At 40.4% G+C, this 23,838-nt stretch overlaps 1 protein-coding gene across 5 annotated transcripts in view; it reads right to left on the minus strand.

The window, feature by feature from the left end:
• The window catches only part of KCNAB1 (potassium voltage-gated channel subfamily A regulatory beta subunit 1), a 419,545-nt gene that overhangs the window by 138,388 nt on the left and 257,319 nt on the right, over window positions 1-23,838 (minus strand). The gene's annotated exons all lie outside the window — the stretch shown is intronic.

A 23,838-nucleotide genomic window follows, 5' to 3' on the forward strand; every position in this document is an offset into this window, starting at 1 on the left:
TCTTCCTCGGGCCCTGACATGATGCTATGCTCATGCTGACCATCTGACCAAGGAGCTGGGAACGGTCATAAGAGCTGTGTTTACTTTGATCATAGTAGGCTATGATTTTCATGGGGCTGAGTTTAATTAATGCTTATTAGAAAAACTTCCTTTCTTGACAGACCTGCATTCATTACAACTTTGATTTCTTCAATATTGTAAATATTGCAGCCTGAATTACTAACAATTTAAGATGCACTGGTTGACAAATTTCCTCTTTTAAAATGCAAATATTCCTAATGGGGTTAAGTCCATTCATTCATACAAAACACATTTATTGTGTGTCTGCTCTGTGCAACACACTGTCTCATCACTCACACCAAAATACTAAGGAGTTTACAAGGAACTGCTTTTTTTCCCCCATGTAATGAATCAAGAATTCCAAGTCAAGGCCTTATAATTCTACTTTTTCTAATCTACCTAGCGGAAAAATCTAGAGATCTGCAATTAGTTTTATGTACAAAAATATGGATTGTAATCATTATTTATAATGGTCAAAGGAAGAAAACCATTCAATAATACGAGGAGAATCAAATTAAAGTTTCATCAGTATGATGGATTCTTATGTAACTACTTAAAATTACATTAAAAAGAATGTTTTATTAACACAAGAAATGCTTGCATTACCATGTTAAATGATAAAAGCAGGATATAAAATTTGTTGCAGTATGATCTTTTAAAATGCTCAGAAGAAATCCTGTGAGGAAATTCACTAAAAATGTAAATAGTGGTAGTTCTTCTAAGTGGTAAGATATTGGTTGACTTTTAGTTTCCATACATTTATATTTTATAAACGTTTTATACTAAGCATGTATTGCTTTTATGATGGAGAAAAAGGAAATTTATTGTATTGGAAAACCAGAACCACTTCCCCTAGTTGCTAAGATCAATCACAGAAAGAGGATAGGACCGGAGGGGATGGGGACAGCTTTATAGGCAAGATGAGCCTGCGCCTGTGTGAGGACAGCACGGAGGGCCCAGCTGGCAGTCTAGGGTGCTGCCCCCTGCAGGTGGAATCAGGAAGAGCGAATACCAGGAGGTGGGAAGGCACAGAAGACACGTTCTGGGGTAGCTCCATCTTGCCTAGGCCAAGCCTAGGATGAAACTGTGACTGACTCCTCCAGGTTTGGACAAGTAGAACAAAGGCTCTGGTCCCAGACTAGCTGCCCAGCTGAGCAAGAACCACCTTTCTGGGTTTGTTTCAACACAGCTATAGTGAGCTTTTAATCTCAGCAGGGATCACTTTCTTTTGGCATTTTTGTAGCTTAAGACTCTGTTGTTAGTGTAGTTTATCACCATCTAGCAATGTTAACTAACCATCACAAGGAGCTGAACTTCTAGGCCTGACTGAAGGTTACAGCATATCTCCGAGGGCTGCAGAAACTCAACCCTGACCCCACAGGAACAAAACACCCACATACAGCTCGGGACCCCCAATGAGCTCTCTTAAGTTTTGTTTCTGAATCTTAAGCTCATCTTGCTTATGGCTGATACCTTCTTTTGTCATTCTCCTCAAACAGACACGTTCAGCAGCAAAGCCCTCAAACTGTTTTGCAGGAAGTCATTTTTGACTACTTTTCCCATAACACCCCTACCCTCCTCAAAAAAAAAAAAGATTTCAAGTGAAAGTGGAGACAAGGAGAAGCTGGAATCAGCAGCAAAGATGTCTGATTTTAAGGCTGGGTTCCACCCATCACTCAAACCAGGATGCTGGGCTAGTCACTTAACCTCCCCAAGCCTCAGTGTCTCCATATGTGAAATATGCATAAACACAGTGCCTGCCTAATCTGCTCACAGGTAGTAGGGAGGGTCAAATGAGATAAAGTATGTGAAGGCCTACAGAGTTTTAGAGTTCTTTACAAATCTTAGTTACTGTCATGATAATAACTAATGGGATTAATAGTTTCAGGAGCTGCTGCATAAGGTGAAACAGTGGGGAAAAGGCAATCCATCATTTCTGTGCTCTCAGGCGGAACAGTAGTCTTAGGTTCCATGGACTGGTGGACAGACTTTGTAGTGAATCAAATCATTCACACTGTTAAGAACTCTGCTGAAATGCTCTGTGTAGCCAGTTACGCAGCAAAAAGAAAAAAAAAAAAAAGGGTTAAAAGAATGAAATTAGAACACTACCTAACACCATACACAAAAAGAAACTCAAAATGGATTAAAGACCTAAATGTAAGACCAGACACTATAAAACTCTTAGAGGAAAACATAGGAAAAACACTCTTTGACATAAATCACAACAAGATCTTTTATGACCCACCTCCTAGAGTAATGAAAATAAAAACAAAAATAAGCAAATGGGACCTAATTAAATTTGAAATCTTTTGCACAGCAAAGGAAATCATAAACAAGAAGAAAAGACAACCCACAGAATGGGAAAAAATATTTGCAAATGAAGCAATGGACAAAGGATTAATCTCCAAAATATACAAACAGCTCATGCAGCTCAATATCAAGAAAACAGACAATCCAATCAAAAAATTGTGGAAGACCTAAATAGACATTTCACCAAAGAATACATACAGATGGCCAAGAGGCACATGAAAAGGTGCTCAAAATCACTAATTATTAGAGAATATGATACAATGATACAATGAGGTATCACCTAACACGGGTCAGAATCGCCATCATCAAAAAATCTACAAACAATAAATGCTGGAGAGGGTGCAGAGAAAAGGGAACCCTCTTGCAGTGTTGGTGGGAATGTAAATTGATGCAGCCACTGTGGAGAACACTATGGAGGTTCCTTAAAAAACTAAAAATAGAACTACCATATGACCCCGCAATCCCACTACTGGGCATATACCCTGAGAAAACCATAATTCAAAAAGACACATGCACCCCAATGTTCATTGCAGCACTACTTACAATAGCCAGGACATGGAAGCAACCTAAGTGTCCATCGACAGATGAATGGATAAAGAAGATGTGGCACATATATACAATGGAATATTACTCAGCCATAAAAAGGAATGAAATTGGGTCATTTGTAGAGACGTAGATGGATCTAGAGACTCTCATACAGAGTGAAGTGAGTCAGAAAGAGAAAAACAAACATCATATATTAATGCATATATGTGGAACCTAGAAAAATGGTACAGGTGAACTGGTTTGCAGGGCAGAAATAGAGACACAGATGTAGAGAACAAATGTATGGACACCAAGGGGGGAAAGTGGCGGAGGTGGGGTGGTGGTGGGATGAATTGGGAGATTGGGATTGACATGTATACACTAATATGTATAAAATGGATAACTAATAAGAACCTGCTGTATAAAAAAATAAATAAAATAAAATTCAAAAAAAACCCAAAAAACAAAAAACAAACTAAAAATAGAACTACCATATGACCCAGCAATCCCACTACTGGGCATATACCCTGAGAAAACCATAATTCAAAAAGACACATGTACCCCAATGTTCACTGCAGCACTATTTACAATAGCCAGGACATGGAAACAACCTAAATGTCCATCAACAGATGGATAAAGAAGATGTGGTACATATATATAATGGACTATTACTCAGCCATAAAAAGAAGTGAAATTGGGTCATTTGTAGAGATGTGGATGGACCTAGAGTGTGTCATACAGAGTGAAGTAAGTCAGAAAGAGAAAAACAAATATCGTATATTAGCACATATATGTGGAATCTAGAAAAATGGTACAGATGAACCTATTTGCAGGGCAGGAATAGAAATGCAGAAGTAGAGAACAGATGTGTGGACAGAGGGAGGGAAGAGGAGGGTGGGATGAATTGGGAAATTAGGTTTGACATAAATACACTACCATGAGTAAAATAGATAGCTAGTGGGAACCTGCTGCATAGCACAGGGAGCTCAGCTCGGTTCTCTGTGATGATCTAGATGGGTGGGAGGAAGGGGAGGGAGGTCCAAGAGGGAGGGGATATATGTATACATATAGCTGATTCACTTCACTGTACAGCAGAAACTACACAACATTGTAAAGCAATTATACTCCAATTAAAAAAAAAAGAAATATTCTGAATAGAAGTGATGACAAATATTTTGTGAAAAAAGAAAGTTTATATTCCCTCCTTTTTCATTGAGACCTGCACTCAAATTCAGGACAAGGAAAGATATTAGGAAGTGATTTCGCTTAAATTATCAAGGTAGTAAATAATATATGTGTGTGTGTGTGTGTGTATGTGTGACAGGGGTGGAGAGGAATAGGAGAAGCAGAATTGAGGCGAAAAATAGGAAGAAAAATAAAATATCATGTTCAGACTAAACTGAAGTTCCTTTGTGCAACTGCAAATTATTTTATAAATAGTTCCAAGTCTCCTGTTTCATTTGTTTATTCAACAAATATGTGTTAAACATCCACTGTATGCAAGGGATGACAAGGCAGTAGAAAAGACAAACACACTTTGCCCTCATGGTCTTTAAAGTCTAGTTGGGGAGATAAATATTACACAAATAATTACGTTATTACATTGTGTTAGTGTTACAAAGGAGAAGTATAGGGTACAATGAGCACATCCCCCATGTTGTCAAAGGCCTAGTGTATCACAGCCTGAGATATCCTTATTATAAAACCCCTCAAGAAGAAGTTACTGTAAAATCTAGAACCAAAACCAAAAAGGAATGAATTTTTTTGAGCATTTAAAGGAGAACAAGGGCTCTCAAGGTCAGTCTCTGGACCTGATTATGGCTATTTCACTTATTCTGTTTAAGGCTTTACTTCCACATCTATAAAATAGATATTTCTTAGTTTTTATCTCTTAGGATTACTGAAGGGACTTAAAAATTATTCATGCACAAAGCCTAGCTCAGTACCCACCATACAATAAGCATTCAGTAAGTGTTAACTGTTATAATTATTACCTTATAAGCTATTGTCTAATGGACTTTAAGTTGTGAAACTTGCAAGCAATTTTTGATAGGCTCCTAGAAAGCTTAGAATCAAATATGTGGCCCAGAGGATAACAATTTTACATCGTTAGAGTGTGCATATTTAATCTCATCCTTGGCTCCATTTTTGGTCACCACCTTGTTTTTCTTGACTAGAATAATACAGGGTATGGATGAATGGGTGGATGGAAGGATGGAGTGATGGATGGATACATGAATGAACTCTCTCAACTAAGTCAAGAAATAGCTCTTTCAGGTAGATAAATAGTGCTTGGGAGCTGGACATTCTCCCTACAATTTCACAGAACAAGGAGAACTCTGGCTCATACTAACTCATTCCTTGACTTTTATATCTCCTCAGACATGAATGGATATACTGCTTCCCCGAGTTAACACTGAATGGATCTAAATGCTGCAACAAACAACCACCACCACCACAAGAATCAACTGAGTAACTAATCCACAAGGTAGACTTAGACAATGTTTTACAGGTCAAAATTCACCTATGCTCCTACCCTCTATTGTTTGTGTCTTTCTTTCCGTGGCTATAATACAAAAGAAGCTGTCAAGATGATTCCATTACTGGGTTCAGTCAATGGCTACTTATGTCTCTAGACTCTTGGATATACACACACACAGGTAATTTTTCCTTTCAGAACTCCAGTATATACAAAGAATTTACTGGGAGATTTCTTGCTGCATCACTGTGCACTGTTATTTTGGAAGAATAATAGAAACAAAAAGCAAAGAATCTTAAATCTGGAAGTGGAATAGTCCCACTTAACTAGAGACCATACATCTTGGTTAACCCAGGTCAGCCTCTGATTACACCTGTTACTTGGTGCACAGTTATTCCTGGGACCCCCCGTTCTTTCACTTTCCAAAGTATACTACTTTGGATAATAAAGGATGTGATCACCTTAATCTAATCCAGTTGCTAACTATGTGACCTTCAGCATCAGACTGGAAGGAAAATAGAGCCTCCTTCAGTCGGAGAGGGGAAGAGAGGAAAAGAAGTATCAGAAGTGAGTGACTAGGCTCACACCTTCTCACTTTCCTCCCACCTGCCCACTATGGTTAAGGCTCTCCAGAGTGAGAAGGGATTAGAAATAACCAGAGAGGTTTGTGGGAATCTCAGACCAAGTACATGCTCCTTGGGCTCCAGGGTGCCCAGGAGAATTCTGAGTCCTAGCAGGAAGCTTCACACTAATCTCATGTGGCTAGGAGAGCAGGACAGCAAGCCTCCTAAGCTTTCTCCTACTCACTGACACCATTTGGGGAAGAGGGAAGAGAGATTCCTAATCGAGAGTTTGACCCTTAAAATCAGAAGAGAGACAATTATCTTTGAATGGGATATTTTAAATGCCCTCTCATCTGCCTCAGCAAGAATGGGGACTTCAGTGAAAAATAAGATCAGTTACAAGAATTAAAGAAATGTCTTTTTTCCTTCACATGTAAGTATCAATAGTAGGGGCAAATATCATCCAGTCTACACTTATATCCTCAGAGCTCAGCTCAGGGCCAGGGAAAGGGGAGACCCTCAACAAATGTTCATTGAATGGAGACTCTAACTTCAAATCACACCAAAAAAGACAAAACCACGCTGGACTACTCAAGTATAATCCTGCAGAAATATTAAAATGCTTCCTGAACTAATATTCATAAATCTAGTTACTATAACAGGGAAGGAAAAAAACAACTAAGGAATTTAGAGAATCATCTTTGTCAGCTACTGAGCCTTAGACAGCACTATGTCTCCCCGTGGTATCATATTACAAGCTAGTCTCAGATATTACTAGGATTTAACCTTCCTTTACAGCACTTTACACAGGATCCGCCAGAGGCAAGCTAATAGATTATAGTCTCTATTGATCTTACTCGGATAAGGAAATCCCAGTGTCCCAATCTTCTCTAGCTGGACAAGATACATTTTGAATAATTACATATCATTGCCCTGTCTGTTCTGCAAAGGGGGAAAAATATGCTCTAGATTTATCATTAAAATAGCAGGTATTGGAGGAATGTGGATTAAATTATTGAGAATCTATTTATTTAACTCTGGGCAGTTTGATGACAATCACATTTAAAATAAATATTTTCAGTGAAAATCCTGGTAAGCCAAAAGTGTGTGTTTACAAAGAGAGCTTGTGTGAAGTTTGAGAACAGAACTATTTCTTTTCTCTCAGTGAACAACAACAACAAAATGTATCCCTTAGATTAACTGGTAAATATATTATTTCTACATTTAGAGATATTAGATTCTGCTAGTACTTAATATTGGTCTCAGAGGATTATAGACCACTATCATTGTTGCATTTCTTAACGTGTTCCCACCCATAACACTTTTTCTTTTCTTTTTTTAAGTCAAACTGAAATTTGCTTTTCCAAACAGTTTCCTAACTGGTGTAAAAAATAAAGTTCAAAATCTTTGTGGAGACTCTGCCCTTTTCTCTTAATAGTGCCTCGCCAAGCAGTCACTCTTTTACAAATGTAGAGAGGAACATGTTCCGGAACGAGCTTTAAATTTAATTTGGCTCATTTTGGAAAGAGTACTTTGGAAAACTGGCTATACGCCTTTATTGCTGTTCTATAAAACATGAAGATTCCATTGGGGGGGCCGGGTCCTTGGTGTGGTGAATCGTTAGCTGAAAGGAAAGTGGGTTCTAATCATTAGACAAAGAGAATGGAAATCTGGACTCAGACATTCCTGGAGTCTTTTCTACGGATTAAATGAATGACCCTGGACATTGATGGGTCAAAGCAGCCTCATTTCGTTGCTAAGATGCAGCAATTAGCCACCACCATTAACTTGGAATTCACTGCCTCCCTATAAAATTAGGGGAAAAAAAGACAATCAAGACCCAATTCAGTGACTCATTAAGTACATCATCTATGTCGAGGGCCGGTCCAATCACAGAACATCAGATGTAGAGTTGCTGATGAAATCCAACTTGCAGCTGGTTTGCCCAGGATTTATGCAGTTTGCACATACACATATGCATAAAGCAGAACTAAGATCTAAAAGGTGGCCAGTATCTGTGAGAGGAAGACAAATGAGCACTGAAGGACATTTTCTGAATAATGTTGCTGTTTATATTCTATTTCAGTTTGAGGTTTTACAGAAAGCCCTATAATTTGATTTAAGATGTTTATAGAGAAGCGGTGGCTGCGTCTGAGGTCCTCCATGTCCAGACCTGGGGATCGGGCCAATTACAAGCAAGGATTAATACACCCCTCAGGAAGGAGATTTCCTCATTGGGAAACCTTCAAGATCACTAAGTTCCTTTCGTGTAGTCACTCATGGAGGATTTACTGAGCAGCCCTTGGTATCACTGTGTCAGTTTCTGGGGGTATAGAGGCAAAAAGGATGATATGTAGACAAGAATCAGTGTATACCAATGGTGAATGCACAGCAGAGCTAACTGGGAGGTGGGATAGGAGCAGAGAAGTGGGTGAGGACCCCTGCTTGGTGGTGTTTGGATGAAGCTTCAGGAAGGAAGGTTCTGAGTAAGATTTGAGGAGAGAGGAAGTGTTTACAGGTGAAGAGAGGGCGGAAGGCATCCCAAGCAGAGGAACTGGTTTGAATAGAGAGATGCGCCTAAACCAGATGGTATGGTTGAATGGATTAATAGTGGGTCAAAGTGGGGATCTGGAAACAGGGCTAGAAAGGTCAATTGGGACTAGAGTGAGAAGGGCTTGAATGCCATGTTTAATTAATTTGAAATGTAACCTGTGGGTGATGTAGAGCTATCAGAGTACTTAAGCAAGGATAAACTATCATCCAATTTACATTGCAGAAAGATACTGACAGCAGTGTGGAGGATGGCTTGGAGGAGGCAGTGATTGGCAGGAGGGAGATCAATTAGGAGGTGATCTCAGGAGTCCACAGAAGAGAGTCTCAGAGTCTAAACAAGAGCAGCTGCCTTTGATTGACAAGAGGTCTGTAAGGGATCTGGGGTACAGCAGCTGTTATCCTCAAAGACTGCAGAGTTTTATAGGCTCTAAAAACATTGCTTGTGTGTTTGGTGAATGAAGGGAAACCAACCCAGGAATCATCCTCAGGAAATATAAACATTTTAATTTTTGCAATAACCTCAGACTTTTGCAATCTTTCCTCCTCGTTTCTATGTCACGGATGGATAACTTCTTTTCCTCCCTAGGAGGCATGGAAAGCAAATGAAAAGCTCACATTTGGGAATCCTGCGAAGAACTCATTGTGGATTCGTCTTGACTCTCAGGTCCTTAGAACTGTGGCCACCACAGAGGGGCACCCCTTCTGATATAGGTGAGTGAGAAGCACAGTGTTGCCTCTGTGGGTTGTGGAAAATAACAGACGATGCTGGGACCTGAGCTGGAGAAATGGAGGCCCAAAGCCAGAGGGAAGAGTGATGGTTGAAAAGGTGAGGCAGTAATGTGAGATTGCTTCTGAAGTGGATGATTGCAGACTGTTTTACGATTGAATGATTTTTATTTTTCTGCTTTTAGTGATGGAAAATTTTCCCAGCGATGAGACTTGCCCACCTCTTAAATTTTACTTTACAGTCTGCTTTTTCAAGGCTGATTCTACTCATCAAGAACGGCTTCTGGAACCACTGCAAGGGTTGCGTTCAGAAGCCCATTCAGTATGAGTTTCTATTTCTGGTCAATTTGGGCATTTCTTTGGGGTAGTCATGGTCTCATAGGCTGCGTTGGCAGGCCTCGAATAGGACACAAACATCTTCCTCTGGATGAGTTTGCCACATCCTGTCAACAGTAGCTGCTTGCTGTTTAATTTCATTTCTCTAGTCCCCACTTTGTCTTCATAGGAAGACCGAAAACTCCCTGAAGAGAACAACCATGTCTTGAAGTTCTCAGCCTATAATAGGACCTAGCACATGTTTGGTGAGAGAGCTATTGTGTGGGCTTCCTGAAAAACCCACAAGATGGCCCAGGTTCTACTGTCACACATACCCCAGCCATCCCCACCACCCCTTTACCACACCACCATCTGCACCCTGGAATGAAAAGCCCAATTGTTTCTGTAAAGAATGTTTTCCACAATTTTCGTGGGTGGCCGTTCCGCACGGCACACTTAACGTGACTGAGTAAACGGGCAGACTGCAGGATCCTTGCGAACCACAGCCTCTAGGGGAATCTTGTATCAATTAGCAAGAAGGGAAAATGCAGGCTGCTGGTGCACCTTTTGCAACCAGGAAAACAATCATGAAAAGCATGAGTGTGAGTTAAGTAAGAAATTAGTCACCCAGATGTTCCCCCAAATACCTGCAGAGTCAGTGTGTGCGGGGAAGGCACTGAAGAGAGAGAGCATGGTGGGCAGGAAAAAAGCTACCTGGAGTAGACGTCTGGGTCCTGGGTGGCCAGTGTTACTGCTCAGCCCTAAAACAAACTGGTCCCTTCCTCAGTGCTGGGGGCAGCAGTCTCCAAAAGGGATGTACATGCCCTACAAGACAGCTCACTGCAGTGTGGGAAGAAAGATGACAAGTACGCATATTTGCATCTTTAATTCCCTTCTTTTTAAAATGTCTACTTTAAAATATACTTTATAATTACTATAATATTGGCATAGTAATACATGCACATATTTTAAAAATAAATATTTGTTTATTGGAAGTGCCTGGTTTTTCCAATTAAGGCACAGAATGAAAGCACTGTGGAGATACCTGCTATGGTACAAACAATCCATCCATCAAAGGTCCTGTTTTCGAAGAGCTGACATTCTAGTTAGGGAGCTGAAAATACACATATACATAACATACATTCAATAGCTGCTGTTTTCCCAGATACACACACATACACACAAGCACGGTAATGGTTCTCAAAGGTCAGGACAGATGTAACAAAAAGAATGAGCAGAATGGAGATGAAGAACAAAGATCATCCGTTTTACCAGTAATAGGATGGGTCCCTGGGGGTTGATGTTGTTATTCTTGTGTGTATGGGATTCTTAATACACCAAAGGAAAGGAGTTTTTAAATGCCCTATGAAAGGACATAGGAAGGAAACACGGACATCTTCATATCGGCTGTCGGAAGCCAAGCCATTACAGTTCTCCAGGAGGCAGTGTGCGTCATTATAAAGCAGAACAGAAAGGCATGGAAAATTTTGATAATTCCATTTCTTCACAAAGGCAGCTTGACTTCCCATGTGAACTGTTCTAGAGATCTTTCTTCAAGTTAGTGTAAACTAAACATACAGGCAATTCAGAAGTTTGCGAAGAGATTCAAATCTGCACAGTAGGTACCCAGTACTCACAGTAATAATCTCTTTACAGAGAACTTGTACCAAGCTCTTTACATACATTACCTCATCTACGCCTTATAAATAACAACTGAGACTTGATAGCTCTCCCATTTTTCAGGGAAGAACACTGAGTCACAGAGAATTTTAGTGACTGATACAAAGTCTCTTCGCTAGCAAGTGTTATGAGAATTCCACTCAATCCTGCCTGACTCTGCCATGTCACATGGCTCTTGAATGTTTTGTAAAAGGATGCCTAGCTTCTGATGACCTGGTGTGGTTTCTGGTAGCCAGAGTGTGTTATTTCTCTTGCCTCAAGGCACAGTGGTGATTGCTACTCCTCAACCCAATATTTTTATACATGCACATCAATATATTCTAGTAAATACCACCAGATCAGCAGCCAGCAGTCTTCCCAAATGTTTTATAATTCTTCTTATGTGTTTGATTGTGTCATTACGTCGCCTGTCCTAATTAAGATGAAAGGAATCTGAACTTAAGTAACTGGTTCTGTGAATGCCAGAGCCACTCAAGTAGAATTCCTTGTGAACCTCAGGCTTCCCAGCCCCAGTGCTGCTCGTGTAAACTTCCTGAGTGACTACACATCTGATGACTACTCCTATTTTTAGAATAATTGTCACTGAGAATGTTGAAAAAATGAGTATTCCTGTTAAATATATACCCAGACAGATAAGGCTTACCCAGAAAACTTAGGGCAGTAGAAATCATATGTTAAATTAAACTGTGTATTTGCCAGAAAGCTTTAGACTCCTCTACAATGTTCTTTCGGTTCTATAATTGGTGGGAGGGCTTAAAGTCACAGGAGGCAGAGACGAACAAGTGGAAATATTGAACATTCTATCTGGTTGATTGGTTCTGATGTGCTGTGACTGGGCTCTTTGGTAAATGAGGCCAATCTAAGCAAAACATGGTGAGAAATCTTTGCCTCGTTCTGGTAGAAAAGTTGCATTTTAAGTACAGGAGAATGAAAGTGGTTGCCCTGTTCAGTAATTATATTGAATTTTAATTTTATAGTTTTTGTGGCTTTTACAAAAATTAAACAAAAGAGAGTTTCTCACTTCTTTTTAGAATTTGCATAATATACATGTTGAAATAGGTCCATCGGAGTTAACTCTACCTACCTGCAAACAGCAAGATTAGCGCTGGCTATGCCTGAAAAATCATCAAGGGCCAATAAATGCATTAGAATGATTAGAGCTGACTTCAGAGAAGAAAACAAACAAGACTTTTCCAAATGGGGATGTTCTTTAGCCTTTCAAAGTCATCTAAAACAAGGTTTACATAGCCAGATTGTTCCACCAGAATCTTCTGAGTTCACTGTACGGTTTAAACTTCTCTTTGCTAGTCCCCGGCACATTGTCCCTAACCTTCAGAGTAATACTCATCCAGTTCAGTTTGACTGTCCTTTAAAAGTACCAAACCTGGGCAGGGCTGAGCGGGTGTTTCCCACATTGGTCACCAGGTGTAAAGGAGGAAGGAAGGAGGCTGCTTTTCCCGAGTATCTGAGGTTCTTTACAGTCCTGAGTCTGCCCCTTACCGCTTGCTCATGTAAGGGTTCGTGCACCCCATTGGCAGTGCACATATTCAAACATGGAAAGAGAGAGCTTCCTCAAATAAAACATTCTGCTTTGGGAATGTTTACCTCAAATCCACAATCTATTGTTTTCTTAGGAGGAAAAAAAAAACAATAAAAATGTCAACACCAGCTTCCTTTTGAAAACAGTTGGTTGGGACCGATGATGGCCTTCACCAATCAGAACTCCTGGTGTTGAGGCTACAAGTTACAATGTGGCTGAAAGCTTATTGATTAAGTACACAAAGGTATTTGTCTTGATACATGAAAATCGGACCATGTATTGTGAGCATTTAGAACTGGAAAGAAAGATGACCGCATTCTTAGGATTAAAGACTGCAAGTCCATTACTTCAATATTTTGAACAAAGAATGCCAAGAAAACAATTTAGAGAAGTTCTACTTTATACCTGAAAGTTATATGAAATAGAATGGCAAAATAGGAACAAGAGCTTGTTTAAAACAGCTCCCAGATCGCTGTCTTTGGTTATTTAAGAATACATCCATTTTTGCTGCGAGCAGCTTTCAATAACACAGAATTATTACGTTCATTTATATCCTGAGACATTTCCTAGTTTCACTGAATGGAAAAGAGGAGGGAACTCCTACTGCAGTTTTTCTTGGACTTGAGGAGAACAGAATACAGCTGGAAAACAAAAATATACAAAAACTGGAAATTAATTGGTAAGTACAAAAATTAGTGTAGTGGCTGTGCTTGGCGTGCTGTGTTTAGGGGTGACACGGAGGCCAAACAGCTTCACGGTATCTACCTGAGGCAAACATGTCAAATTCCTCTAAGAGATTTGGCCTCAAATATACTTTTTTTTCTTTCCAACCCCATGGGGCTCATCCTCGACGTTTCAGTAGAGGTAAGAGGCTGACACATGGTTGGGAGGGCACTCCATCCCTTGCACAAGTCAGCTGAGGAGGAGGTTTCTCTTCCCCCCTCCTCTGCCCCAAATCAGCACTCTGCGACATCCCTGAGGGCCAAAACACCTCTAAAGCTCTTTGTTCTAATCTTAGCCCAAATCCCCCACCTCCCCCCCATTTCTTGTCCCTACCTTTGAAAATAGGCTTCACTCCTGTGGGATCCTTTTTAGAATATGGCAGAATTAACATTTGTCTTATTCTAGCTCCCTCACTACTGCTGAGCCCCACTCTATTAGACTGTAGGAGAGGTGGTGAGGCTAATAAAGATGGAATGTTTATTTCCAGGTTTTTCTTCCTGAGCATAAGCCAGATCCTGCCTCTGTGAAAGAGCTACTGTGTATCCATATAGATCTGTCTCATTTGAACCCACTAGACTCATTATTCTGATTCAAAGTGGGCAGGGTAGGTCCTGCTCTTGCCTCATGAATGTCTAATTGACACTCCAGAGGTTAACTGACTTTGCAGAGAAGAAATGACAGGATAGACGCTGACCTCAAACTCAATTCATCCGATTCCTGGGCTGGTGTTCTCTCCTTAAGCTACCGTGCCACTCTCATCCAGTGAAGAAAAGGTTTTAAAGATAAGAAAAAGCCTTTCTCTTCAGCATCTTCTTCCTGGCACTGCTGTGGTAACCATTTTCAGCTTGGCAATTTAACACAGGTTCCAATTTGTGCAGATGAATAGATAAATCACATATTTCTCAACTAGATCGAGCTATTTTCTTTTGACTATCCTGTCTTCAACCCTTTCCAGAATGAGGGTATGGAGGGAGAATAAGACCTCACCACTTATTCTGTCACTCGCTGGCTGTTATTTTTGAATTCAAGAGCATTTATTGAGAAGGGAGTACCACGTGAGGCAGGGAAGCTTGATCCTTGCCTTGAAAAAGGTTGCCCTTTGGGTTGACAGACATGAATGGTGACTTGGAAGAGTAAGTACAGAAAAGCAAAGAGGGAAGGAGTAAAATGCTTAGTTGTGCAGTGCGGTTGCTGCAGCCGTGAGGAAGGTAGTGGAGACTGGATTAGTAAGAGGAGGGGTCCACAGAAGAGGTGGGGCTTGGCAGTAAGGTGGGATTTGAGCAGCCATGGGCTGGGGGCTGGGGGAGACATCTCCAGAGAGATAAAGAGGCAGTGAAGGTACAGAAGTGGAGAGGAACAGGTGGGGTTGCTCTGAGGAAGGGGATGTGCCTAGGGCACAAACACACCAGAGAGACGACCTATTGTACTTTGAAGTAACTGTAGGGCCCCTGAGAGAACCATCACTGACCATCGCCAAGCTAGCAAAGGTTGTACTGGTGGAAAGATACTATAAAGTTGTCTACACAATGCTATACACAGCATAAGCTTACACTTTCACCATCATTCTAGCTTAAGATAAAGCAACAGCATGGTTTTAAATTGGTTAATTGGAAAATAGGCAATAAAAATCCTAGGTATCATCAAGACCTGAGAAATCCAATATGATAGCCACCCGCCAAGCCACTTGAAATGTGGCTACTCCAAAATGATAAATACATATCAAATTGCAAAGAAGTATATATAGTATGTCCTTAATAATGTGTATCATTTACATGTTGAAATAATACTTTTGATATATTGAGTTAAAAAAATATTTAATACAAATGTATAAATAAATAAGTAAAATAAGTGCAGCCTTGTTCATCCAGATAAGTGCCATCTCCTTCAGAGCCATGTCCTTGGGAATCTAAACACTAATTCCTATAATCCTGCCTCACGTAAGCTGGTCCTAGAGCTCTTTGGGGGGGATCCTCTAACTCCTTTCCATGTTTTTCCAACTCTAACATAACTCTCTGAATATTCCCAATAGTGTTTTCTTTTCTTTAATAGCCAGCTGAAATTAATGAGAACAAAGTCTGTTTTTCCTATCCCTTACCATCCCCTTTCCCTACATCATATACTGTAATAATTAATGAGTGCTTGTTATGTATTAAGTATTGTTTCATGCCCTTTACAGGCAAAATCTCATTTAATTAAACTGTCTGATGAGGTAGAAATGATTGTTATCCTTATTTTACAGAAGTGGGAAGTGAGACTTAGAAGGTTAAGTAACATGACCAGGGAAGTGCTATCAGAGCCAATATCCTCACACAGGGTGTCACTTTCTTCACGGTGTGCCTGGTGGCCTCTCAACTTGTCCCTGTTTCCTCTTTGCACTCTTTCTCCTCTCCCTGGAGTGACAATTCCTCCTCTTCTCTACTGTTGAACTTCTGCTCTTCCTTTAGAGCCCAGACTAGAATATAACCTATTAACTAGCTCCTCAGGCAGTATCAGTATGCTGTCTGTCCTCTCTGTGCAAATAACCTTGGTTCCTGTCTGTAATAGTACCTACATTTTGCTGTAATGTTTCTGTCTTGATGCCTGTCTCTGCAGTAGACTGTGACCCCTGTTATTCTGCTCTGTATTCTTAGTACCTACAAGGCATCTGGTACCAGTAAGAATTCAGGAATACTTTTTGAACTGATGTGCATAAGGGGGTGTGGATCAAGCCTGGCCCTGAAGATGATGCTGATGAGGAAATCCAAAGAGTTTTTGGGCAAAGGCAGCATATTAGGAATAGGTATGTGGACCACCAGGACCACCACAAGTTATTATTTAGAAAGACTTCACTTGGGTGTCCAGATTCTAGTCTGCTTTTTTGTTTGAGGAAGGAACAACCAAACAACTATCTGGTAATAGTGGACTATGTAGTTCAGAAAAGCTATCCAACTGAAGAGAATAAAAAAGCTGGACAAAATAAAAGTACATATGTTTGAAGACACTAGAAAAGTAACAGGACAGTGGAGCACCATCGAACCAAGATCTGGGAGAAGCTGGAAACCCAAGCAATAAGCTTGGATTTAGGGGCTGCCCTGCCACCAGGTTCTTCCGCTGATTATCAAAGGAAAAGGCTGATGAGCTGAACAGCACTTTGTACATCCTTCCTGGGCCTGGATGATGGTAGGGGGCTTGATAAACTCCCTACACTTTACTTTGGGACCCTAAATAGCTAAACCCCAGAAGTTAGACTGAATTGGAAGTAGACTGGTCATTGAAGGGACTGCAGTCCAACTTTTCATCCTGTCAAGCCCTAAAATTGGATTAATAAGATCTGCTGCTTTCCTAACACCTGAGAAGCACAGGAAAACTCAAGGCCTAGATGGCTTCATTAGTGAACTCTATCAAATATTGCAGGGAGAAATAACACACATCCTACACAAACTTCCAGAAATTAGAAAAAGAAGGAATATTCCTACTTTATCTATGAGGCCAACATAACCTTGATATCTATACTGGACAAAGGACATTACAAGAAAGGAAAATTACTGGTTAATCCCACTCATAAACATAGATGCCAAGATCCTAAGCAAAATATTAGCAAATTAAGCCCAGCAAAATATGGAAAGGATAATGTATCATGACCCAGTTGAATTCACATCAGGAATGTAAGGATGGTTTAACATTTGATAATATAAGAGAAAAACCCTATAATCATTCTAATAGGTACAGCAAAAATATTTGTTTATCATCCATACATGATTAAAAAAATAACTTAGCAAATCAGGAATTGAAGAGAACTTTCCTAACTTGATAATGAGCATCCTATAGCAAATACCATACTTATTGGGAAATGTTGAAAGCTTTCCCTTCGAGATCAGAAATAAGCAAAAGATGCCCATTATTATGATTATATTCAATATTGTATTGACTGAACCTGTACAGTAAGACTAGAAATAAAAGGCATAAGGATCAGAAATGAGCCAATGAATGATAACCACAAACCCCAAAATAGAAGAAATTCTTTCTAAAACGAGAGACTACTAAATCACTTAAGTTTGAAAGCTCCCTTTTACGGTGGAACTCGAATTCTAGCCAGATTTTTAAAAACTGTTCTGGGGAGAAATCAAGTCCTTCATCAAATACTTGTTTATTGAGTACCTGTCAGATACTACTCTGAGCCCTGAGGATGCAGCAATGAATAAGGCCAAGGCATTTTTCATTCTGGTTGGAGAGACCAACAAAAAACAAGTAATCAGATAAATAAACCATACCATTTCAAATAATGATATAGTGACATGGCTAGGGGTAAGAGTGTGGCTGGAGAGAGGTCACTTCAGACTGGTGGATGGAAAGTCCTCTCTGAGGAAGTGAATGTGAATTTTGCCTTGAATGAGAATTCATGTTGAATAGCAAGAACACGGCAGTCCTTTTCTCTAATTAATTTATTAGTTAAATTAATAAATAATTTAATAACACACAGAGCCATTAATAACCAAACACCTGTTGACGAGGTATTTTTATTTCTGGAGATCACAAAGATTCTCCTCTTAATGGATCCATAAGTTATTGGGTATCTGTAAACTACAGAGGCTGAGATATTAGTAATTATTATCTTTGTGGAGCTGTTAGATCTTATCTTTGATAATTCTGTTAGAATTATCTATACACATAGTTTCTCCCCCGCCACAGGTGTTAGTTAGGATGTGCCGCGAATCCTTCTCCTCAGCCAGGAATTCCTCCTCCAGCATCTTGGAGAGATATTTAACCCAGGACTAAGCAATTTCAAAGGCGGCTACTCAGGAGAGATGAATAAAAGGATCACTTTCCTCACATTAGAGATGTTCTTTTAGCTCTCCTAAAGCAGTACAATTTGTTTCCAAAGAACCTCACCTCTCTTTTTTCAGTTCTGCTAAATTTTCTGAAATTACAAAGCAAAGAAATCCTAAAACAGAAAAAGAAAATTTCTACCAACAGGCCAGAGGAACAAATGCAGATAACTTTGATTGAGGGCCCCCATACCATGTTAGGGACCTATCACATCAAGTTTAAGTTAATCTTTGATCTAGATGTGATTATCCTTATTTTATAGATGACGAAACAGGTTCAGAGAGGCAAAGATTAAGCAACTTGCCCAAGGCCACAGTAATAGAGAAATAAAAGGACTGAGATTTCAATCTGGTATCCAAAAATTCCAGCCAAATTCCAGCAGCTATTTCTTGCCACTCTACCAGATTGCCTTCTTGAACTTCAGAGATTGCTGTCTCAGAATGGCTATTCCCACTTTCTGTACTTCTTAAGAAAAAGTGAAAATACCCTCTTTTCAAAGCAGAGGATACCCTCCCTCCCCATGAATATCAGAGACAGAACCACACATCTAAATTGGAAGCCTGACCTAATGATATTCTCCAGCTTTAGACATTTACAGATTGCTCATGTTCTGGAAAAGCTTGCAACTGGGAAGTGTGGGGAAAGCATTTTTAATCACTGAAGAGAGAGTCAACAGAGAAAAATGGGGTTTCTTAGCTGCTAGGGGAAAGAATTCAATTACTGCTTTTTAAAAAGAGTCCAAACTAATCAAATATGCCTTTCATTTAAAATCTTTCGGTTTTTCGACATGTTGATCTGAAAGAGCAATGAGTATGCTGCCTTAAAAAAATCTGTACAGTTGCTTTTTTTTTTTAAGTCAAGGAATGAGTATACTACTAAGAATTAGCTTCTTCGGTACATAACTGACAGCCAGCACTTCTGCCTCTCCATTCACGTGCACCTGCAAATTCTGCTACTGGTCCAGCCCCCAGTGCTGAGGTAGCCCCAGTCACATTGCCAGTGACAGCCTCTACCAGAGACTTCTGATCTCAGCTACAGCTACTTTCATGGGTTTGAAGAAAGCCCTTTCATTTCTAGACAGAAGCAATATGCAAGTGTCTGGTTCCCCGCTGAGTTATTATTGTTATTGTCTTTGCCTAAACTCCATTTGGAAAGGATCCACATAGTCTGTGCCAAAGAGGATATGTCTGTGTAGAGCAGGGGTCAACCACATTTATCTGTAAATATTTTCAGCTTTGCTAGCCATATTGTCTCTGTTGCAACTATTCAATTCTGCCACTGTAGTATGAGAACATCCAGAGACAATATGTAAATTAATGGGTGTGGCCACGTTCCAATAAAACTTTATTTACAAAACAGACAGCGGGCTGGATTTGGACCATGGCTCTCCTTTGGCAAACCCTAGTAGAGAATAATTTCTCCAAGCCCACGAACAGTGGTGCTCAGTGTGTGGCCTTCCAATCAACAGCATCAGCATTACCTGGGAAATTGTTAGAAATGCGAATTATCAAACTTTGGCATGTATCAGAATCACCTGGTAGTCTTGCTAGGTATAGAATGCTGGGCCCCAATCCCAGTATTTCTCATTTGGGAGGTCTGGCTTGGGGCCTAAGAATTTGTCTTTCTCACAAGTTCCCAGATGACAATGGGTGCTGCAGGTGAGGGACTACATTTTGAGAACCACTGCAATAAACAGATGTCTTCCTGTACCTAGGATCTGGGGAGGGGGCCATGCGGTCATAAGAACATAGGGATGGCAGGGGTTATAGAGGCAGCAATAGCAGGGAGATTCAGACTTGCCTGTTCCTGTAATTGACTCTTTGTTGGGGTGAGGGTAGGATGGGCAAGGAAGCAAAAGGAGCCAAGGTCATGGGAAGGTGAGGAGCTTCTGGAGCTAGCGCTACCAGCAAGCTCTGCAGAGAGAAAAGCTGTGAGAGGGTTGGACTGTCCCCTTTTCTTGCTGGCCTGGCTGACTGTACTTGCTTGCGTCCAGGTACAGGAGAGAACAGGGGAACTTTCTGAGCTGAGTGAAGAGCGCTCAGGGGGAATTCACAAAGACCTAGCTCACCCCGAGTGGGCTGCAGCACATTCAGGCCCCTGTTACTTTGTTATCGTATCAGATCATATACCTTCACATTTGATTTACTAGGCTTGTTGTTGTGGAAATGCAGGCTGCAATGAAACATCTGGGGCACCTGGGAAGGGAACCTGCCAGAACACCCCCATCAGATCAGTCCCACTCTCTCTCACCTGCCAAGTAGAGTTAAGATTCTTTAATCATCAAACGTCCCTGATGTGAGAGGACAGACTTGTCAAAGCCAGAGGCTGGTATACAAAGAGCTTGGATACCAAGTCCTCAACCCTGTGAAGTTGTCAAGGGATTTGCAAGCCAGCTGTGAGCAGATACTGGAAATGGTGGGAGCTGCAAGAGGAACTGCCCACAGGATTCCAGATATTCCAGCATGTCCTGGGGCTCTGCTGGGAAGAATGTGGATGGGCATAATCACTCCCATGGCTGCTTGCTCAAATGTGTAACTCATCCTGCACTACAGAGATGCTATCTTGATTAGGGGCCCCACTAGGACTGACCAAGAGGGCAGACTGAAGAGAATCAGCTCAGAGTCACAAAGTATTGGGAACCCTGGTGTTGGACTGTTATTTAGGACATCTAAGGCATGATGTCGGAACCAGGCTGGGAGAAGCAGGACGTCCTGGCCATACTGCTCTTTGCCCTGTGAAAGGGTTCTCACAGCCCCAGTGCTGAACTTCTCTGCATCCTCCCAATCTTCTAGGAACTCTGAACTCAATTCCACTCTTGGTTCCTGTTGAAGACCTTGCTCGAATCTTATTTTCAGAAGCAAAAAAATTTTAGATGGGATTGACTCCAGATACAAGATCCATCTTCCTCTGCTTTTTGCTGGCTTCAAGGGAGGGTCCTAGCACTGGTTACCGTACCTGCCTTTCAATCAGCAGTTACCAGGTAACTGGTAAGCAGTTACCTCGCTTGGGCTTCATGACCGAATTTATTGGACTTCCCCCAGCACAGACAGCAGAGAGCAGCCCTTTGGCCATAAATCACTTATGCCTTGTCTACAAGAACAAAACTCGGTATAAATAGCACTCAAAGGTTTTTAAAATTAACAAATGGAAACTGAATTTAGAGCAAGTTTTTAAAAAATACAATAACAGATCTGAGGTGAATCTTCTTCTTCACCATCTAATTTAGTCCTGACTTTATTTATTCTTCACTAAAAAAGAAAAGCTCTGACATTTTTCCATTTACAGTGTTTTGGATTAAAAAAAAGAGAAAAAGTCCATATCTTACATACATCTCCAAGACTTTGCCTGTTCATTCACTACCTTCTTCAGGGTTCAGAGTTACTTGGTGTCTAAAACGCTGATCATCCTAATGGCTTCCAGATTTCCCCTACCTCTTAAATGTATTTATATTGTTAATAATGAAGATCTACATTTTTCTTCCTAAATTGGTAAATTCAGATTTGTTTAGTAATATTCCTTTTAAATTGTATGAAAAATTAGTATCAATCTTAAAAATCACTGTAATCTAACAATAGGAAAATGACTGAGGATTTTATACTACAGCCACGGGATGGAATATACACAGCCATCAAAAATCCCTTAAGATACTGGATAATGTAAAAACATCATAGACTGGATTAAAAGGCAGGAGTCTACGTTTTCAGTTGAGAACATGGAGCCATCTTGGACCCCCTGCATCACTTGCCGCTTGGTCTCCATTACATCCCCAGCCTATCTGGTTTAACCTTTAGGCTTGTCTCTCATTCTAGCTCTGTGTTTATTTCCTGGGATTCGATCACAACATTCATCTTCCCTGGCTTGGCCTTGGGCAATCCCTAGATTTATACCCTGGCTTTTCCTGCCCTGGCCTGCTTCAGTATTCACCCAGCTCCACCAGCTTTGTACCCCTGGGACCTCAGCCCTGTACCAATCACCCACACTCCCAGCACCCTAACTGGCACATAAGAGCCTTTCAATTTTAGGAAGACTTTGTAGTTTCATGGAGATTGTAGAGTAGCAATGCTGACTCCCTTTAAGACAGAAAAAATTCAAGCTCAGATCCTCCAAAGTCAGCAAAAGGTGGAGACTTGACAATGGAAGGGAAGCAAAGCTTTGTGCCCTGACTCTTGTTCTCCAAGGTTCATCCTTTCTTTGGGATCTCTCTCATTTGCTCTAAGTATAGTGGTGGTCACTATCCTTTAAGAGTCTTAAAAGAACTTGGCTCAGTTTGGTAAAGGAGTTGATAGACTTCCTCACAGAGGTGAGATGACTTTAACCAATGCTCTGTGTCTAATGCAGACATTGGGTCCAATTTGACATTGATATCGGCAATGATAGTTGAATCATTTGAACTACCCACTGCTTGGAAGCTTGGAGGAAGTAGCAAGGGCCATATCACCTCTTTAGGTTTCTTCTTAGAGGCCTAAAGAGGTGATAAAATCTTTAATAATTTTACAACCAGAAAAACTACTTAAAAAAATTCAAATCCCAATCTGCAGAATAAAACAAATACACAAAATAAAAGTGCTCCCTTGAATTTACAGATATACTTAATTAGCTAGTCATTATATGGAAATCATTACTTATGAGAATAAACTTCTGAAAGGTTCTAACATTCTGAAAAATTTCAAGTATTTACTTTGTTATTAAAATTATTATATAAATTAAACTTCATTTGCTGGTCTTATCTGAAGTAATATTCTGTAAAAATTTTCTTTACCATAATCTATTTTTGCATTCATTTCTCTCACATTAGGTAGCTGTGTCATATCTGACTTTTTATCTAACTTTGAATCAATTTTTAAAACATGCTCTTTTGAAAAATGCATTAAAATGATCAATATTTATTTTAGACAATAGCTATGTCTTCAGTTTAAAAGTTTTTCTTTTTCCTCCATTCAGCCAGATCCTTCTTTTGTCTAAAGGAGAATGCAAACTTGTTCTTTCTCTGATACGCTCCTTTTTCTAGAGTCAGACTTAAAGATCTTGAAAGTACTGGAATCCATGTGGTCCGAGTGAGTGACATGGCCTATCGGAACCAGATGAGATTCCCAGGGCCACATCTTTCTTACGCTTCTTTCCCATCACTGAGCTTCCTCTGGCCACATGTTCCTCATACACTGGTGTCTCCCTCAAAGCCCATGACTTAGAAATCCACGGAGGAGGCTGACTGGCACCTTGGTGTCAAAAGGAAAAGTCTTGTAGAAATGAAAGACATGAAGGCAAGATCTACTGCCACAAATCTTACTGAGATTAAATTCACGAGGAGGCTGGTGAGGAGGAAAAGCCCAGTCCAAACAACTTTCGGCTTTCTTCTTTTCTTATCCTCCCCACAGGGTCAGCTACTGGAAAAGTGCTGAAGTAGGGCAAATAATGTTTGTTGCATCTCACAATGTTTGTCCCTATACCTTTTGGCCTTCTGGTTTCCCCTGCCCCTGCTCTACTGCCAGCAGGATAAAACCTATGTGATCAACCCACTCATATGCACACATTATCCCAGTAGAAGGGACAGTTCAAAA

This window comes from Balaenoptera borealis (assembly GCF_965194805.1).
Source record: "Balaenoptera borealis genome assembly, chromosome: 5".
Lineage (NCBI taxonomy): Eukaryota > Metazoa > Chordata > Mammalia > Artiodactyla > Balaenopteridae > Balaenoptera > Balaenoptera borealis.